Source organism: Sciurus vulgaris (genome assembly GCF_902686455.1).
Source record: "Sciurus vulgaris genome assembly, chromosome: X".
In the NCBI taxonomy this organism is placed as follows: Eukaryota; Metazoa; Chordata; class Mammalia; order Rodentia; family Sciuridae; genus Sciurus; species Sciurus vulgaris.
In genome coordinates this window covers 117,198,824-117,218,739 of record NC_136471.1, presented here as the reverse complement: position 1 = coordinate 117,218,739, position 19,916 = coordinate 117,198,824, and positions in this window count along the sequence as shown.

Genomic DNA, 19,916 nt, shown 5'->3' with positions numbered 1-19,916 from the left:
ATAATTACCTAGAAGAGAAACAGTCTATTATCAACAGGACAACCAGAATGGTCCTGACCAAATAACTTCCTATTTAACCAGGATTAAGAGCCAAAGATTTTAGAGTGATTTACAAAATCATGCCTACTGGTCTACCCTGCCCCCCATTCCTGAATTACCACTCTGATTTTATCATGTGTTCTTCCCCATACTAACAGATGTAAAATTGTTATTGGAGGCTTGGGATCTAGCTCAGTGGTAAAGCACCCCTCATTTCAATCCCCAGTACTGGAAAAAAGAAACATTAGTATGGTTTCATCTTTAAAGTATAGAGTAATTGAGCCAAATCCTTCACTTGCACAGTAGACATGAGTAAATATCTAAAATAAAAAATATCTAGAAGTACCAAAATAAACATATTATTTAGGCTTATGAACTCAAGGTTTTTAAAGAACTCTAGCTATAATTGTTGGAAGTGCTTATCTCTAAGGCATGTGAAATACAGTGTGAGGAGAAGACTGCTTTAATTTGTAATATGACTTATAGACCTATTTGAGCCTTTACATTGTGTGATGAGCCACCTCAATAAATATAAGAACAATATAACTTAATGAAACAAATATAAAGAAAAATAGAACTACTGTTCCATGTGTTATTAATTTGGAAATAAAGGATTTTTCTTAGTAGTTCAACACACCACAATAGCATTTTTGTGCTCATGTCACCACCAACCCAGAATTGTGTGCTTTGAAAGGCTTAGCAGATAATGGACTTTCTACTCTCTCTGAATTGTTCTCTAGGAATAACTCAGAAAAAAGGCAGCATCTCTAAATTCTTGGATCTTGGCTCTGGTTTTATGTTCACATTACTCAAAGGCAGTCTTAGACCCGCCATATTAGTCTCTAATCCTCTTTTCCTACTTTGCTGAGACACCTACTTGCAAACACTGAAATGTCTTAAAATAAACACACAAAAAAAATCAGGAAGCCTAGTGGGTGGTAAATATTTTGAAAAAGGTTGAAATGGAATACAGAAATTAAAGTGGCTATGTTTGCAGAAACTCTTTTCCCACTGAATTATATTTTACATGAAGCAATGTATGAGTCTTGTTTTCAAGTAGTTCTAAGTATAATCATTGTAGAAATAGATAGATTCTAATGATCATAACACTTCTTAGGCTTTGAATTGAAAGCATAATACAGATATCACTAGTGCCATTACTGCAGAAAAGTGTCATGGTTAACACTGAATTGTGGCTTGAATTTTCTTCAAATTTTTCTAATACATATATATATATATATATATATATATATATGAATTTACTTCCATATCTTTGTCTAGTTGGGTTTAAAAATGAAGCTACTGAGCCTGGGGATGTAACTCAGTGGTATAGTGCTAAGGGTTCCATCCTCAGCATTGTAAAAAAAGTAAAATGAATCTACCACAAATACCTTGTTTTAAAATATGCTATTTAGACCAGCACAATGGCTCTTGCCTATAATCCTGGCAACTTGAGAGGCTGAGGCAGGAGAATCTCAAAGCTAGCCTCAGCAACTTAGTGAGACCCTTTCTCAAAATAAAAAATGAAAAGGGCTGGGGATGTGACTCAGTGGTTAAGTGCCCCTGGGTTCAATTCCCAGTACCGAAAAAATAAATAAATATAAAATATGCTATTGAAGTATCTATTTCATGTTGGTCTAAGTTCCTCTTTCAATAGCCCCCAGAAGTTTATAGAAGGTACTATCATTGAGGTATAACTTAAATTTTGTGGAAATATTTTAGAGATATTTCTGATTACATTAATTCTGAATTATTCACCATTAATTTTCACCAAGTCAATTTTGCTTTGACATGAAACTGACACATTCTTTGTGGCTTGCACATTCTTTTGTAATAGACAGTTTTAATGTTGCATGCACATGTTTAGCCTTCACTTGATCTTTTAATCTAGCTGCAATGATAAATTGGTAATTATAATAACCTTTCAGTTTGTTAATTTGAGAGGCTAACATGGCATCTTGAATTTAATATTTACACTCCATCTACTTGATGTAGTTTACAAATCAGAACACTGTGAGGGTTAGGCCATGGAAGGTTAAAAAACAGAATCTAACTGAAGGAAGCAGAACAGATAAATAATGGTAGGTATCAGAAGTAAGCAGATTCTACTACAGGGAAAAGTATGTTTCTACTTTCTCAAACTGAGGACTCTGAAAGAAATAATCTATTTGATAATTTTTTTTTTCTGGCAGCCCAATGCCCACATATGAATCTACAGGGATGAAATATTTCCCTAAGCAAAATTGGCTCTTCTTATAGTCAGAACAGAAAGGGCAGCCAGGAAATAAAGCAGCATGCAGAAATGTATTATGTACAAATGACATTAAGTCAATTTAGTACCAATACTTTGAATTATGATTTTATAGAACTAAGAAATTCTGTATAAAAAGGTGATTTTTTTTAAAAGGTGGTTTTATGACTCCTCTTTATAAAAGGTAGAAGACAGAAACATCCAATGAGAGCATCTTTGGAAGGATCGAAAGAAGGAAATTTAGTAAATGTGATACAGGTATGATAACTAAGAAAGAAATTATAAGGTTTTGATTAATAAAAAGGGAGCTCTACATAGAGGCATGTCTGGGTATTTTTCTTGACCAAACTATGGAATGATATAAGTCCAGGGTAGGTTAGAATAGATCTGAAAATGTGTACACATATGCATGTCCCTGCATATTCACACACATGTGCACACATATCTAATAATGAAGGGTAGAGAAGGCAGGTGTTTTAGTCAGTTTTCCATCATTGTAACCAAAAGACCTGAAAATAATAATTTAGGAGAAGAAAAGTTAATCAGGGGGCTCATGGTTTCAAAGGTTCAGTCTATGGTCAAATAATTCTATAGCACTGAACCTGAGGTGTGGCAGAACATCATGGCTGAAGGGCATGGTGGAGGGAAGCAACTCAGGACATGGCAATAAGGAAATAAAGAGAGTGAACTGTAAAATCAGGGACAAAGTATAAACCCAAAGGCACACACCCAAAGGCATACTTCTTCCAGCCATAGAATACCAACCTACAGTTAGCACCCAGTGAATTCATATCAGTAGATTAATTCACTGATTAGATTAATGCTCTTATAATCAAATCACTTCACCTCTGAGAATTCTTGCATTGTCTCACATGTGAGCTTTTGAGGAAACTTCATATCTAAGCCATAATAACTGGAAGAACAGAAACATGTGAGCACAATTGTTTAACTAGCCAAACAAAGTCCCTGGGATTTTGATGTTTAGGGCTAGGCCTTTTAGGAATAGAGATAAGTTATTAAATTTGCATTCCATACTTTAACCCCGGTTTCCTTTTCTTTTACTGAGACTTTTTAAAAAATTTTTTAGTTGTAGATGAACACAAAACCTGTATTTTATTTATTTTTATGTGGTGCTGAGGATGGAACCCAGGACTTCACATGTACCAGGCAAGTGCTCTCTACCACTGAGTTACAACCCCAGCCCCATTGAGCCTTATTTGGACAATTTTAATGTCTGAAATCAAGACATATAAAAAGGAAGTAGGAGAGATGGTAGGAATAAGTTTTCTGGGAAGAGGAAACAAAGTAAGAGCTGTAGTCCTAATAAGAAGATCTTTATTTGGATCAGTGGGGTCCTCAAGTATGAACTCTTATATTCCTGATTCCCTGTGGTAGAGTTGGTTCCAGAGTCAAGGCATGGATGAACTAATACAGATGACTCTTGAAGGGCTTAGTGATGAAAGTTAGATGTAGAGGTTAAGGAGAACTATAGAGCTCAGTATGCTAGTCGTCAAGTGATATTACCCATTGAACTGTTTATTTAAAGTACTAACAATTGAATTTTTATTTTCTATTCTATTCATATCTATCTTTTTGTACCAGCAGTTGAACCCAGGGGTTTTCTACCACTGAGCCACATCCGCAGCCCTTTTTTTATTTATTTTGGAACAGGGTCTTGTCAAGTTTCTTAGGGCCTCACTAAGATGCAGAGGCTGGTTTTGAACTTGTAATCCTCCTGCTTCAGGCCTCCCAAGCTGTATATTTTTCTATATACTTTAATTCACCAGTTTGTATATCTACCTCTGCATTTTGACCACATCCCCTGAAAGTTTGCTTTTTTGAGGAAAAGAGATCTATATTGTCTCTCATCTCTCAAACACTTATTCTTTCCATTTGCTATGCTTTCCTGATAATTGGGGCAGTATTGTAAAAATATTTCAGTTTGTTTTGTTTTGTATTGTTTTGAGGAGAAGGAATTATGTGTGTACATATGGTAACTATCACAATATAAAATGTAAAATCAAAAGTAAATATAAACTTTCAGGAATACATTACGAATTTGTTCCTCAAATAATAGCCTATATTTACTATGTGCTCTTGAGAAATCATTGAATAAGGCAAGATTTCTGCCCTTTTGGAGGTTACAGTTTTAGTCCATCTCTCAGTATAATGAGGACAATGCCATAAAGACAGGGATGAGAGAACAAAAATAATAAATTTAGTAGACATTAAATGCCAATTGGTAGAGCTTGAATAATTACAAATGGAAGAGAAAAATTACTCCAGGCAGGAGAGTTATGCGAGCAGAAGCATGAATAAATGAATGCAATGAAAAAGGACATGTTTGTCTGAAATCTAGGGCTCATATGCAGTAATAGCAGGGGACAACATTTTAGAGGTAGATAAGTTGCCGTGTGGAAATGTGTGAACAGGGAAGTGACATAATAAAGTTGATGCTACCATGACACAAATCAAATTAGGGAGTATGGTATTGAGACAGACAAGGTCTAGACTGAAGGTCAGTTGGAATGCAAAGTTAGAGAAACATAAAAGACATTTGAAAGGAAGACACAATGAGCTTGGGACTAGTTAATATAAAACCAGAAATGGATAAAGGAATCAAAGATCACTCCAGCCAGTCCAACCTCAGTTGTCAGATAATGAAATAAAATTTGTACAACTGGATAATTCCAGGTGGGAGATACTTTGGGATGAACAATGATGAGGTATAGTTTATTTGTTTTTTGAGACAGGGTCTCACTAAATTGCCGAGGCTGACTTTGAACTCACAAACTTCCTGCCTCAGCCTCCTGAGTCACTGGGATTACAGGTGTATGCCACCATGCCCAGAAAGGTATAACTTAGATACATGTAGTTATGAACTTTGGGAATAGATTTTTTTATTTGTCCTATCTTCATTTCCTTTCAAAATTTCCTTACCAGCATTTTCAAATAGATAGAGAAGTTGAACAACTAGTAAATACCTGTGTGCCCCATATCTCTAGTGTTAGTGTCTTTCATTTTTTTTTCATATTAACCTCTAATTGTCTATCTTTTTGACTAAACTATCTGCAAATAACTTGCAATAAAACTTTATTCCTAAATACTCTAGCATGTGTTTTTAAGAAAATAATCTTCAATTTTGAAGGAAATTAAGATCAAGGTTATTACATTTAGTGGTATAGTCTGTATTACACCCTTCAGTTACCTGATGGTCAAATGCATTAACTACTTTTTTCTCATACTACATAACACTTTCCACATTTATATACGGCATTTATTGCTTGGAGTGTTCAGACATATAAACTAGATTCAGGCAAGTAAGAAACAATATAAGAGGGTATAAAAGAGGTCTAGTAAGGTTTTATGGACAGGAGGAGATTTTGAGAGCTAAGAAGGGAGATGATAAATGAAAGCAGAACAGTGGAGCACAGTGTGCATTTGCAGGGGAGGGAGAAATCTAATGATTTGATCCAGTGGCCATTAGAAATTCCTGACCATAATTGGCATATGGCCTTGAGAACTGACCTAATTATTTTTCTTTTTGGTACTGGGGATTGAACCCAGGGGTACATTCCCACTGAGCTCACTGAGCTACATCTCCAGTTTTTTTCTTTTTTAAATTTTGAGACAGGGTCTTGCTAAATCACTAGTCTTCCTCACATCTGTGATATTCCTGCCTCAGCCTCCTGAGTTGCTTGGATTACAGATGTGCACCACCATGCCCAGTTTGACCTTGAGAATTGAGAAGGAGGTAGGTCAAGACCATGTTTGCAGACAGACTTGATGGACCACTTCCTTTGTTTTATATATAAAAACCACAAATATCACTGAAGAAAGTAATATTTTGGATTAATGAATAGGCATAACATGTTGGTTATATTATTTTTCTCATAGCCTAGTAAATGAAGACAAATAATTATTATGAGATTGTGACAGGTATGGAGTTTAATGGAATAATTAAGATAAGTGTCAAATTAGAAGAGATTTCAAGAATGATCCTGTGAACTCTCAATGAGTTACATTTGTTTTGTTAAAGCATTGTACAACTTGAGAGAGTTCATAGTAGAATAAAGTTAGTCATGAGGAACACTTGAAACTCTTTGATACTTTATGGTGATATAGGCTATTTTGGGAATGGTCTCCCAGGGACCAATGTATGATTTATATCCTTAAAATAGGCAAAAACATTCTGAAACTATTAAAATTTGAATGAAAAACTACTTCAGTTTATATATTATTAGTATATTTACCTTTGTAATTGGTGTCTTTTATTCAGTGTTCATTCAATATAGACCAGGATTTTGGAGATTAAAACCTTGAGTCACATGGAAACTCTGTACTAGGCCAAATAAGTTTTCCCCTAGAATTCCCATGTTCATTCAGAATCTCAGAACATGACCTTATTTGAAAATAGGATCTTCACAGATATATTAGATAGGTTAAGATTAAGTCATATTGGAATAGGATGGGTTCTTATGAAAAGAAGACACACAGTTTCAGAGACAGAAAGAGGAGAAGACAACAGCAGAGATTAGAATTATTTATTTATAAGCCAGTGAATACCAAAGAGAGATGCAGATTTTCCCTCAGAGCCCCCAGAAGGAAACAACTCTTGATTTGGGACATCTAGGCTCCAGAACCGTGAGAGAATAAATTTCTGATGTTTCTTTTGTTCTATTTTACTCCACCTATTTTGGGGTAATTTGTTAAGCGATCCCTAGAAACCTAACACTGACTCTAGGTCAAAAGATTTACAACATTTAGGTGTTTGTTGTTATTTTTCTTGTTAGTTTTTGGTGAAAAATCATCTGTAAAGGGATCTGAAAGACTGCACCAAAAAGTCCATGTGGTCTAAAGCCAAATGAAATACTATTTCCGAGTAGGCACTGATTCTGAAATTCATGTATATAGAAATAAATTTCCCATTTAATCTAGTTATCAGGAAGAGTTATTGAACAGTGTTAACATATGCATCTTTTAAATGAAGGAAGTACTGCTAATTGATAAAAAGTAATGTCTACTTAATGAGAGACAAATTTCTTTTGCCTTATAATTCTTCCTTTCTTTCTTTTTGTATTGTTTATTGAATGTTTTTAAGTGGGAACTCTCTATATTGTATTTTTTTATTTTTACTTCAAGATGAAAGTCAGGTGTTATATATTCTTATGAAGATACCATATTTGAAGTATTGTAAAATGATCTTCATGTTGATGTTTTCTACATCGTAGAAGTGATCATATACAAAGATAATCAGTTGAGAATCTAGGAGCAAAACCTACTATTTACGAGTAAATAGTAACCCCATGGTCTATTAATTAAAGTATATTTTTCATCTATATGATGAAAGCCATATTATTGTGACATTACGAACTTCTTGTTCATTATAAATTCAAAGCAGAATTGATATATTTGATTGGGTTGTTAATGATATAGCACTGAACTCTCCACTTCACCTCCTATCAGTCTTAGTTTTACATATTTTATCTCTTTAACAGAGGGTTCTAGCTCTCACAACTCCTTTTGTGAGTCTAACTTTGATTAATATTCCCAGTACCATTATCATCACTGCTCACCTTGGATAAGCCTCTATTCTTTGGCACCTTGTTCTTGTTAAATGCTGCAACAATCATGGGTAGGATATACTTTTGGCTTCAGCCTCCAAACTCTGGTTTGATAGCTTAATCAAAGATGCAACTGGGTACTGGCCTTAGTTCAGAAATTGTTGGCTGAGCCTTCAAATATAACCTAATTGTATGTTTGTCCCTTTGTTTAAGGGGGCTGACATTGTTGGGTTTTGTGATCTCAGTTCTTTCACTAGTTTCTCTAGTAAAACCAATCACACCACAGATATCATGGAGATTTGTGGGTCATGAAGTAGAGTCACAGTGCATATCACAAGCGCTTATTTGAAAAACAATCATTAATGCCTTTGTCTCTTCTCTCAGAATTTTCTAACCCCCATATCAACTGAGCTTTCTATATTTTCTGCACATCTCTGTACAGTGCCAAGCCTATATGCATCCTTTACCATTCTGCTGAGATTTACCCTTTTACCCTATTCTTTCTACTTTTATTTTAATTATGCCATCTCTCTTTACAATGGAGAACAAGCTTTTATTTCCAAATATGCACATAGCCAACCATCAAATAAAGAGCTTTCCAGGTAAAAGACCTATTGCTCTTAGATGGTTATTTATGATCTTTTCTTATTTTTTTAAGTTATGGAAGTCAATATTCTGATCACTTTTAAAAGCAATCACAATGACAACAAATTCACTGAAAGATCCCACAGTGTATCAGTGCCTATGAAAAGCTGTTTTACTTTGGCAATTTGCATTATGGATTTTACAATCCAGAGTGTTCTGGCACATGAATTTGAACCAACCATCATTTTCTACTGCCAATCCACTAAAGAAGGAGAATAAATTTAGGAGAATGTGACTCAGAGATAGTCGAAATCAATTAATTGTTCTGAATTATCATGATAATTACTCTGTAATTGGTCTTTGATCATCTAATAAAAAGAAAATTCTAGATCATTGACTTCTCTTTCAGCAATAAAAAAATTCTGATTTCTAATGGTTTCTGTAAGAATGTGGCTTCTGAATAACAAATAGTAGTGCTTCTTTGTGCAACAAGGCAGTATTTGTCTTTGAGAAAGATGGTCAGTGATGGTCACTTTCTGTAGTTGTATATACTTTAAAAATATAGATTAATGCTATTGATTACCTTTTGCCAGGGCATCATTTCTACTTATATCTTTGCTTAGTGAACTAAGATGGCACTTAACTGGTTGTATAGGTTTATTGGACCATCCTTTGACAATATTTAGTGTCTGGCATTTTTATATAACCTACTAGTTACTATTTGCCATAGTCATGTAGCTTCACACTAGAATTGTATACTCCTTTGCTTGCTATGGCTGATAATAGACATAATCAGCTGTAAAGGAGTTGTAAGGGGATACAATAATTATTTACTTTTTTCATGAGCTTATTGAGCTGAATAGACTTTTGAATTGCTTTAGTTTTGATAACAAGGTCTTATGAGAAGATTTAAAGCAGGGAATTTTCTTGTCTCATTTTATGCTGCTAGATTATCTGAGTAACTATATATGTATACATAGACAATGGCGAAAATGCATTTTGGTCAATTTTTATTTTTTTGAGGTCATGCTAGTTTGCTATGATGTCTTGCCAAGCATGCCAAAGACTCTAAACTACTCATTTTCCTAATCTGAAGTTTAAATTCCTTATCCAAATGCTAGTTTATGAAGAATATTTGTCCAAGTGATCATGTAGCCATTGTAAATTTTGGATTAAAATAGTTTTTTGCTTTATTCAGTTTGAGTGAGAATATATTTTTTATTGATGAAAATATAACATTTATTGAGCAAAAGGGCCCCTGATCCTTTCCTGTACACTCAAGGATTCTGAGATACCACTGTGTCACTTTCACTTAGTAATTAGAAATGGTATTCAAGAAAACAGCATGCTAACCATGGGAGTGAAAAATGAATAGAAGGGAAATCACCTCATATGAACAGGCAGATAATCCAACCAGCCTATAAAACCAGTGAGGTGGAACCACCCCAAATATGACAGTGAATCAAGTGGACAACACAGACTTTCCTACCGTATCACACTCTCACTCTGACATATTAACAAGCATAACTACACCTGTTCTGGTCTCCTCTGTAATATCTAACCCACAATTCCTGGCTGCCTCCAAAGATAGCCACATTATTCAGATTGTCTTGATGTCCCAGCTTATTGTAAAAGAAAGGGCACATGCATCAAAAAAGAAAAATTTGGAGTTCCATGTCAGTCCTAAGGATAATTTGCTGTCTTTGGTTATGAGACTTCTATGGGCTTCAGTTTCTTCTCATAAAAAAATGCATGTCTATTTTGCAGAGTTCCTGATGTAGGATTATATGAGAAAATAAGCACTAAATAAATAATACTGTGTCTAGCATACAATCACCATGCATAATTTTTAGTCCCTTTCCTTCTTCACTCTTTCCTCTTTTTCTTCCTCCATATATCCTACCCTTTTGCCTTAACTCATTGAGATAGAATCTCATGTGCTTCCTTCTCACCCAGGTCCCATGTGGGCAAGGGAAAGCATTCCTGTAGGAGGGATGAGCTGGCTACAAAATAAAAGCTATGAAATTTAGTTATCAGAAATAATGACAGAAGACAGAATTATCTTAAGAGCAGGGGCATGACCAATTGAGTGGTCCAGAAGGGTCTGGCTCTAACAATGAAGGAGCCCATACTTGCTTTATTTATTGTGGTACAGATCAAAAGGGGACTGGTAGGAGCTTCTTCCATGAAAAACAGGATGAGGGGGTGGAGGTAAGCAAGCCATTTGGCTTTAGCTGTTCTCTCCCACATCCAATGCTTGTATTTGAACTTTAGTGGTGAACTAACACAGGATAACCACTTGAATAAGGCAGTCTCAATCAGTTATTAATAACTGAGAGTTCCTAAGACCAGATTTTCCTGGTTAATGGCCCAGCTACGCTTGGTTCTCATACGCACCATGGATGGCTCCCTTTGTTTCCTTTTGGTATGGTCCACTCCTTAGCTTCAGTTGTCAAGGTATATACATTCTTCCCTGTATGATTGATTACCTCTAAGGATGTTTTTGGTTGACTACAAACATTTCCTGTTTAACCTGATCCTAGTAGGCTGCATATATCAGTTATCCCTTCACATGTACCATTTATCTAAGCTCCTCTCATACTTATGAACCCAGAGCAATATTTACATATTTTGATAATTAAAGGTTTTGCTGAACATTTAGTATTGAAAACACCATAGGAGCTATAGTTCATATGTGAAGGACAGGTGTGTGAGGCAATGCAGTATTTTAAAAGTAAAGTTCAAATAATGGCTTTACTCACCAGCTGTGAAAACTTGGGGAAATTTATAATCTTGAACCTCCATATTTTTATATTTTTTAGTTGTAGATAGACACAATATCTTTGTTTATTTTTATGTGGTGCTGAGAATCAAACCCAGTGCCTCACATGTGCGAGGCAAGTACTGCACCCCTGAGCTACAACCACAGTCCCATATATTTAATATGTTAAATAGAGAGCATAAAAATGAGTCTGGCTTGGGGAATGCTAAATGAATTAATGGTTATAGAATGACTAGCATAGAACCGGGACTTAGTGAGTATTCAGTGACGATGGAGTGTTATTGTTATCCAAGGTATTCAAGAGCAATAAGCAGAGTCATGGAGAAATACTGGGACAATCACGGCTCTTGATTAGATTCAGTTGACTTGGTCATTTTTCTGTTTTCAATATGAAACATAATCTGTTATTTTAATTTGTAGAGTTTTAAGTAATTGTTTAAGACAATTAGTTTCCTATGAGATTGTTTTCAATGGTTTGATGGTGTTGCATTACACAGCAAGAACATTGTTATGATTTCACTATGAGACATTCCCCCAAAAGCTCATGTTAAACAAGGGAGCAATGTTCAGAGGTGAAACAATTTGGGTATGAGAGTTGTTATCTTATCAGTGGATTATTCCATTTAATGGATTAATAATTTGAGTGGAATACTGGGTGGTAAGTGTAGGCAGGTGGGGTGTAACTAGAAGAAGTAGGTCACTGGAGGCATGCTCTTGGGGATTTTATCTTGTCCCCAGGGCTTCTTGAGTGCACATACCTTCTCTCTCTTGCTATCTCTCTCTTCTCTACTTCCTGGCTGCCAAGAGATGTGCAGCTTTCTTCTACCATGTCCTCCTGCCATGATGCTCTGCCTCACCCCAGGCCCAGAGCGATGGAATCAACTGACCATGGACTGAGATCCCTGAAACCATGAGCCAAAATAAATGTTTCCTCTTCTTAGTTGTTCTTGTCAGATATCTTAATCACAGTGATTAAAAGTTGCCTAGCACCGACATGTCAGATTCATCTAATGTTCTCAGCATGGAAACAGTTTATTAACATTTAAATTTATTAAAATTGGGAGAATAAACTAAATACATATTCCCTGCATTTGCTAAGGATATGGGTTTTGAATGAAATGTATCACACTTTGGTCAAATTTATCTATTTTGTTTTTTTACTCAGGATCTAAAATTAAGCATATAATAATTTCTAGCTGATTGCTTCAAAGATTTACTAAGTAAAGGTACTCTGCTTAGGTTTGTGAACTTTATATTGCCTGTTTTTAGGATTTCTAAATATCGTTGTTTAGTGTTAGAATTTCCTTGTGACAATATCACAGTTACCCAGTTTCATTCCAGACTAGATTAACCAATGGTATGTGAAACAAGGGTAATATTCATAAGCTTGCTCATAACTATTTTATCATTAGAATTGGTTTGAATACAACTGGGTTAAGTCTTCCTAACCCTCCTCAGAAAAATCAAAGCAGCACTGTTATCTCAAAGTTTGTCATTTCTTTGCTACATGAGATATTTCTGTAGATCTTAGGAAATCCAGGGAGATCATCAAGATTCCAAGTCCCTGGGGCTATGGTCATCCTCTAAGAGTGGTGGACACTACAGGATTACAAAGATGAATCCTTATGATGAAAGACTGAAACCCCTGGTGCTTGCATGTTTGGATGTTGAAGCAAATTTGTCACCAAATCTACAATTTTCAAGAAAAATCCTATTTTTCAGTTAGTCAGAAGACTTTGACAATTTCTCATTTTTTTCTCTATTCATCCTTACTGTCTCCTTCTTCCCTTCCTCTCTCCCTCTTTCCCTTCCCTTCTTCTTTCCTCATTCCCACCCACTTGAAAGTTTTCTGTAAAAACTTAAGCAAGATTCTTCCTGTGCTTTTTGTTTTGAAGTACAATTACTTTTCACTAAAATCATTTTTTAAAGTCACTAAATAAGTTTTGACCTTCTCATAAGTTTAATTTTTAAGTGTCTGTGGTTTGGTGTTCTTTAATATCCGTAAGACCCAGAATGAATTTTTGGCAGCTGAGTATATATTTAAGCACTCTGCTTTAGTCAGGCTGATTCCTAAACTCTCTCATTCTAATAATTAATTTTAGTTAAGAAAGAATGGGGAGCTTCCAAAGACCTTTCAGAGTGAGAACTTAAAATCAATATATCCATAAAACTTTTAGCTCCAGTGAAACCCTCTGTTCATACATAAGACATGAATATGGTAGGTGGCATAAACAGGATTATCTCTCTCCAAATGGCCTCACTGACCTCTGTTGGTAAATCACTGCAATAGATAAGTAGCCTTGACTGTAGGAAGCAGGAAGATTGTGGTGCCAAAGAAGACAGGTAAAGTTTACAGCAAGAGTTCAGGCACCAGGCCTAATAAGGAGACATGCTACATCTGGGTTAAGTGAAATAACTACTCATGTGGCTGCACCAGTGGAGTTGTCTTCTGTAGTTAAATATATGAACACTTGCTCTAAATCTTGGCAATTCTAAGGTGGTTCCAGCTGCAAAGTCTTTTATAATTAGTTGCATGTATATCACCATTCACTTGGGAGGCAGGTGATTACTTGCCTGGGTGTTACTGTAAGACATTACAATATCAATAGCACTACTGATTTTAATTAAAACTTCAAAATGTATGCCTGTTGAAATATTCATTACGGCACCCTTGATTGTGTATGAGAATTCAAAGTCTTCTATGCTTATTTTTTTCATATAATAATACTAAGACCAATTAACAGGAGACAGAATACTTTTCTTTTTTATAAGACAATGAAATATATGTGTGTGTGTTTGATATTTTTGATGTTATTCTGATTGAACTTTTCCATTGGACTCTAAAAACGTGTCCATTAGCAAAGTTAGCAGACAAAGTGTGACAAAGAGGAAAGAAGAAGTAAAACAGCAAAATAGATCTCCTTTCATCACAAGTTAATTGCATTCCAATTTTAGCTTATGTTTAAAAAAATCCAGTGGTTCTATTCTCTCTGTAAAACATGCATCTTTATTGTAAAGCCACACCTGGACTTGCTTAATTAGGATATTCAGAAGAAATAGAAAAGGTGTGAAATAATAAAGGAAAAGTTGTGTGGAATAGGTTATCTGTTGATGAGGTTGCTTTTGGACATGGAGACCTTTTAAGGCAGTCTGTGGTTTATAAATCAAATTCATCAAGTACATATGTCAAGGAACAGTAGAAATGATTGGAGGGTCATTCCTTAATTTTACAGATTGTATTCATAATCATCCTTTCTAGGAAATGTTGTTTAATCTACTGAAATTAAAGAAAACTTCAACAAGACATACTATCTTATTTAATTTAGCACTATTCCTTTAATTCAAGCTTTTCAGTTCTCCCAGATAAAATTAATAGAGGGTGTGTGTGTGTGTGTGTATGTGTGTGTGTATGTATGTATGTATGTACATGTATGTGTTCAAAACATGTATATAATCTATGTGGCCCTGCTTTGCATTATGACATGGGAAATAACATTCCAAAACTTGGTGAGAAACTGGTCATTGCACTGTGACTTTCTTACCCCAAAGCTCTTAATATAGAGTTATATTTGGTACGGTTTTAATGTTTTTAGTGACTCCATTTGAAACATTTCTAGTAAAACTAAATCATACAGATATCACTTCCTTATTGGGGAAAGCACAATAAAACTATTGCAATAAAAACAGTACACTTCAAAAAATGAGTAGTTTTATTCAAATGGATATTCCATGCTTAAGCAGCACAAATTGGAACAGGTAGGCTGCAGTGTTGCTGCAGATTTCTTTACAGAAGAGAAAAGTTAGTCTTGATTGCTTGAACTCGGGGCTGACTCTGGAGAGTGGTTTCAATTAAAACTTTCCCCCTAGCTTTAGAGACAAATCTTTTTCTTCTTTATTAAAGTTGGTTTGGGGATGAAACTTGTGAAACCAGAAGGAGTCATATCATTAAGAGTTTAGATTCAGTGTGTGGAAAGAAAAGATAAAAATACAGTTTTCCTTTGCAGGTTTCAAGCGAAAACAATACTTTAATTATAGCTATATTTGTAGGTAAGATAAGCAAATACCAAGAACAATGGAATCTAAGTTAGAAGATCAGAGTAGTAGTTCTGACTCAATCTGTGGTTTAATGATTTAGGGCAAATATAGTTTTTTTTTTTTTTTTTTTTTTTTTTTTTTTTTTTTTTTACTTCAATCTTCTCTTTTTAGCTCCTTTTTCATCCATCTTCTTTGCCAGAATTTCTTTTCATTAAATGACTTGTTTTCACCATAACACTGGCTATTGAGAAATCCCTTAATCCTTTACATTGCCCTTAACTTGAACCAAATTTAATTCCCAGTGCTGAAAAATTGCTTATTTCAGCTGTTTCCCAGTAGATATTTCTAACACTTTGTCTTTAGAAAGATTAGAATTTGCATTCATTTTTGGAAGATTTCAAAGAAATTGATCATTTGTTCTTCCTTTTAAACTTATTCAATATTGAATAAACCTTAGGTTCTCTTTTTGGTTTTGAGTTTCATATTTATTTCCACTTTAATGTAACATTTATGTGCAAAAAGATTTACAAATACCAAGTGTATCAGTTGATGAATTTCAACATATGCATGTAACTGTGTAATTCATATTCTCAATCAGGATATAGAATGTTTTCATCACCCCAGAAATGTTGCTCAAGGATCTTTTTAGTTAATTTTCACCCCAATAAATAGCTATATATTTCTGATATCTTCCACCATAGATGAATTCTTCATGTTTGAAATTGCATGTAAAAGGGATAATATAATATGATCTTTGATCTTTAGAATCCAGCTTTTCTTTGTCTTTTGCAGTGCTGGGGATTGAACCCAAAGGGCCTTGTGCATGCTGGGCAAGCACTCTACCATTGAGCTGTGCCCTGAGACCTTTATCTTTTATCATTTTAGATTTTGAGACTGGTGCTCACTAAGTTGCCCAGGCTGACCTATAACTTGTGATCTTCCTGCTCCAGGCTCCTGAGTAGCTGGAATATAGGTGAGTGCTACCATGTCTGACGAGAATCCAGCTTCTTTTGTTCAATGTAATATCTGTATGAGCCATCAATAATGTTGCCTAAATGATTTGTTCCTTTTATTGCTAAGTAGTATTCTACTATATGAATATATCATAATTTGTTTATCCATTCTTCTATTGATTAAGTTTTACTGTAAAGTTATTCTTATCATTCTTACACAAGCTTTTCTTTTTAGTTTGTTTCTTTATTGCTATTATTTTTGGTTAAGGTCCATGTCAGTGGAATCTCTAAAGTGGTCCCTAAAGACCGCCCCCCACCAACTCCAGATATTCATACCCTTCTTGGTTGATTGCCTCAATTCTAATGAAGGAAATATAAGAGAAGTGATGCGATGCCATTTTGGAGATTGGGTGCTGTCTCTCCCTGTTTCTTGCCTTGCTAACTCTGGAAAAAGCCAACTTTAATGTCATGAAGCAACCCCAGGGAGAGGCCTGCATGAATAAGATTAGAATATAAGCTGCTGAGACCTTGCCAGTAATCACATAAGTGATCTCAGAAGTGGCTTTTTTCCCAGTTGAGTTTCAAGATGACTGCAGCTCTGCCTGACTCCTTAATTGCAACATCATGAGAGACTCTGAACCCAAACCACTTAGTTAAACTGCTTTCGGATTCTGACACCAAGAACAGGAAGATAGTCAATGTTTGTTGTTTCTGGTTAGTAAGTTTTAGGATGATTTCTTACCTAGCAATAGGTGGCTAGTATAGTCTACTTCAGTGTTCGAAGTGTGTTTTAGGTTTTCTCTTTATTGATTCCTCTGTAAGTTCAATGAGAGCTTTGTGTTTCAGATCTACAGCTGGCAATAGAAGTTTGGGTCATCTTTAACAGCAATAATTTTGTGTAGTTTTAGCTGGGCACAGTTCCTTGGCCAGAGGCACAACTCTGGAAATACTAACAAATCTGGTCTACTAACTTGCATCAAAAACCAAATTAAAAAATAATGGTGAAAAGCATGAAAGGAGCTTTAATCAATATGACCAAGTGAGAAAGCAAGTGAGATCAAGCATCTTGGACATGCTTTCAGATATACTGACATGACTTCCAGATTCTGTAGACAAAGGGGACCAAGAATATGCATAGTGAAGTAGTTCTTTGGTTAATCATTATCTCAGGATTGATCTGGTAGTGAAAGAAAAAAGAAAGTTGCTCTGACCAGAAAAACCCTTCCTTAGTTTTGACTAATAACAAGATGTTTATTCATAACTGTTGTTCCTGGAATTCCAATAACTCAGAACAAAGAAGACAGATGCAAAATGGGAGCAGAGATGCCAATTTTTTAATCCTTCTTTTAGTTAGTTACCCATTGGACATTTGCAGGCCCAAGTGAAGAGCCTTAAGTCCTTATTACAGTTTCTTCATGTATTTTTGGAAAATGGCTAAAGAACTTATTTTTCTCAAAATAGAGTTTTTATTCTTTTTTGTGAAAAGCAAAACTCATACAAACATTCAGTTACTTAGGAAGGAAGGAAGAAATGAGCAAAAATCATCTACAAAATCACCATCTTGACAAAATTACTATTGAAATTATGCTGTTCATTTCCCTAGATTTTTCCAGTAAAAACATATGTACACATGAGCATGCACACATTTAATGAGCCATATGAGACATGCTCTTTGAAATTTTCTTTACCCAAACTGCATATTCTGATATTATTTCAATGCTAATAAAGGCAGACCTACATAATCATATAAGTGATTTTGGACAGTCATCATGTATCCTAGTTTATCCTATTGTCTTTCTCTGAATTAGTTATATTCTTTCCCCTTCCTACTGTTTGTAACAACTATAAAGAGCTGTTGATAGTCATGCTTGTTCATTCATCTTTAGCATTTACCTAATATTTCCTTGGAATATTTTGACAAGTATACATTTCTAGAAGGGCATGCACATTGGATAAATATAATAAAATTGTCATTCACAAAGACTATAACAGGGGTTCCTTTGAAATTGTTTTCCATTCTCTTTTGCCCTTCTACCTCCACAATCCCTTGGCTAAACTGCCAAATGATTGTTTAGATTCCCAAAATACAAATGGCCATTATAACACCCTTCCTTAGTATCTAGAACAATGGGGCCAAAATCCATTGTGATATTCTAGAAAAAACCCACACCTGCCCTAGCTGAGGAAGACCCCTGCCTAGCCTTAGGCCTCACTGCCTCTTTTTCGCTCCATAGAAACCTTCTGTGTTCTTGTTACCAAAAGCTTGGTCCTTATCCAGGAGGTCAATCCAATAATGAGGAATAAGTTTTGATAAAAAGTGAAAGGCAGTTTTATTGCCTTGCTAACAAAGGAGAAGCAGAGGGAGCTTCCAGAAGCCTCCCGTCCCAGAGGATGTGACTCTGCCCATCAGCAAGGACAGGGAGCTTTTAAAGAAGTGATTCAAAGGCTACATTCCACATGTTTTCTGTTGGAGTTGTAAGTCACTTGCTAAGTTAGTAAATAATCATTTCTGAGATCTTCTGGTACCATCCTCAAAGTCTGAATTACCTCATTCCTATGGTGGGTGTATACTCAAAGACAGATTACCCTGCCTAAAATGGGGAAGGAAGGAAGTCCTCCTGTTTCTCCTGAGATTAGTGAAGGGGAGACATTAGGGAGGAGCAGGGAGAGAGAAAGAGAAAGAAACATATCCACTTTGCAAATCAGTTGCAGTGGCAGAGTTGCAAGGGCTCTATTCAAAGCATAAAGTTGGCCACTGTTACATTTCCCCACTGTCAATTTCTATATTCCATTTGTATGGAAAAAATGGGTGATTATATCTCCAAGCTACTTCCTGTCAAAAGAAGGTGAAGTTAAGGGAAATAACCCAAAGTCTTTGTTCTCTGTCAGGTGGGGCATGGACAGTTAAGGGCATCCAGCATCAGAGCATTCCAGAGGTCCATAATGGCAGATGGCAGGTGACTGGACAAGGCATACATAGTGCAGGGATCATGCTCAGCCAACAATAAACAAGACAGCAAAGCATTACTTTTTGTAAACAATTAGCACAAAAGCAATTAGTATTTCAGCCAGTCTCTGAAAACCATGAAGACAGTAATTCATAATCTTTTCAGTGAAAAACAGATCAAGTTTATCAATGTAGGAGCTTAGGAAGATTTGTAGGTCTATTAGAGCAGGCTCAAATTAACTCAGGACAAACTTGTGACTCTAGAGTCCTTTGTGATCATTATTATTAGGCACTACCATACAAGAACTCTTCCTTCATAGCCTCCAGCTTTTCTAACTTTTGGTAGGACTGACACAAGTGTACATCTTAAGTTACATTAAATTTTTTTTCCTTTTAAATGTCCATATAGGAATGTGCTTAGGCTATACTCTCCTGCCAGGTGTTTAAGACAATTGTTCAAAACCGACCTTGTTGTTCCTATCTACTCTTAAGAGTCAGCTGAGATTCCTCAGTGATCACTCTTGGGGATATGTGTGAAGGCTCTTGGCTCCTTTATCTTTCCTCTACCAGTGGTGCCAAGTGTCAGGATGGGTCAGGGTCTGGCTGACAATATGTGGCTTCTCTTGGAAGCATCAAGGACATTTCCCTCTCCAACGACCCTTCTCTTTACAGATAGTGCCTTGGTTGAATTCCTGTTCTCCAGGGTCCTCTCAATCTCCCTGATTGGCAGATTGGGAGACTGAGTGGAATTTCAGGGTAC